Here is a 2275-nt window from a genome sequence, read left to right on the forward strand (position 1 = left end):
ATCTTTAGTTCAGCAGAATCAGTTGGTGAGTCCTCATTCTTCGGGGACAATAGTTATGAGTTTCTTTTCAGTGTTTTAGTCTTTAGTTTTAGTTTTGCTAGATCTAGTTGGGGCATGTCCCAACATTTCTAGTCAGTTTAGAGACTTATTTCAGACATAGTTAAATTCAGCTTAGTGTTTTGAGTTTGATATTTCTTTTATATTAAACTCTCAGATTTGATATATTCAGTTATAGTATATGGGTATTCCCCATCTTTTCAGATTTATTTATGAATTAGCTTCCGCATCAATTTATTATCTTTAGTATGCTCATGATCATGCCAGCAGAGTTAGCTTGGGATCACTTGTGGTCTTAGGTCCCGTGTCCGCGTCTTGGGGGTAGCTCGGGGCGTGACATTGCACGATTTCTAAAATAGGGCCTGTAGATGCAAAAAACGATGGTGAAAAAAATGGTGTGAGTATACGTGATAATTCCCCAAGTAAATACGGAGGTCCTTTTAAAGTTTTTTGAGAATTTTTTTTTGGGTGCTACGAGCGCCAAATCTATGGGCTAATACATACGAAAAATATAGAAATTTGCGCGATTCCTAAAAAAGAGCTTGTAGATACGAAAATGTGGTTGAAAAAATTGGTATGAGTATACATGACGATTCCCCAAGTTAATAAAAGAGTTTTGATAAAGTTTTTGAGAAAAAAAAAATTGGGTGCTCTGGGTGCAGATCCATGGGCTAATACACATGAAAAAGTTAGAAATTTGCGTGATTCCTAATAAAGGGCTTGTAGATGCTGAAATGGGGGAAAAATGGGTGTGAGTATACGTGATGGGTCCTTAACACAATACGGAGGTCCTAATAAAATTTTTAGAAAAAAAATTTGGTTTCTCCCGACACCAAATGCATAGGCTAATACACACGAAAAATAAATGAATTTGCACAATTCTTAAAAAAATGTCTGTAGATGGGGAAATGGGGGTGAAAAAAAATATTGTGAATATACTTGATGGTTCCCCAACTCAATACGGAGGTCCTCATAATGTTTTTTGAGAAGAAAAAATGTGGGTGCTCCGGGCGCCTGATCCATGGGCTATACGTGATGGTTACCCAACTCAATACGGAGGTCCTCATAAAGTTTTTTGAGAAAAAAAAATTTGGGTGCTACTGACGCCAGATAAATGGGCTAATACACATAAAAAATTAGAAAATTTGCACGATTCCCAAAAAAGGGCATGCAGATGCGGAAATGGGGTGAAAAAAATAGTGTGAGGTTACGTGATGATTCCCCAAATCAATACGGAAGTCCTCGTAACTTTTTTTGAGAAAAAAAATTGAATTCTCCGGACGTTAGATCCATGAGCTAATACACACGAAAAAATGAGGAATTTGCGCAATTCTTAAAAAAGGACATGTAAATGCGTAAATGTGGGTGAAAAAAATAGTGTGAGTATATGTGATCGTTCCCCAAGTCAATATGGAGGTTTGCCTAAAGATTTTTGTGAAAATTTTTTTGGGTGCTTCGGGCGCTAGATTCATGGGCTATACACACGAAAAATTGAGGAATTTGCGCGATTCCTAAAAAATGGCATGTAGATGCGGAAATAGGTGCGAAAAAAATAGTGTGAGTATACGTGATGGTTGTCCAAGTCAATACAGAGGTCCTTATAAAGTTTTTTGAGAAAACATTTTTGGATACTCCGAGAGCCAGATCAATGGGCTAATACACACAAAGAATTGAGGAATTTGCGCGATTTCTAAAATAGGGCATTTAGATGCGAAAATTTGGGTGAAAAAAAATGGTGTGAATATACCTGATAAATCCTCAAGTAAATACGGAGGTCCTCTTAAAGTTTTTTGAGAAAGTTTTTTTTTGGGTGCTACGAGCGCCAGACCTATGGGCTAATACATACGAAAAATAAAGGAATTTACGCGATTCCAACAAGAGAGCATGTAGATGCGGAAATAGGGTTGAAAAAATTGGTATGAGTATACATGATGATTCCCCAAGTCAATACGAGAGTTTTAGTAAAATTTTTTGAGAAAAATAAATTTGGGTGCTCCTGGTGCAAATTCATGGGCTAATACAAATGATTGTGAGTATATGTGATGGTTCCTTAACATAATACGGAGGTCCTAATATAGTTTTTAGAAAAAAAAATTGGCTTCTCCCGGCGCCAGATCCATTGGCTAATACACACGAAAAATAAAAGAATTTGCACGATTCGTAATAAGGGTTTGTAGATGGGGAAATGGGGGTGAAAAAAATATTGTGAGTATACATG

This window comes from Solanum stenotomum, chromosome 6, assembly GCF_019186545.1.
Source record: "Solanum stenotomum isolate F172 chromosome 6, ASM1918654v1, whole genome shotgun sequence".
NCBI classification, from domain to species: domain Eukaryota; kingdom Viridiplantae; phylum Streptophyta; class Magnoliopsida; order Solanales; family Solanaceae; genus Solanum; species Solanum stenotomum.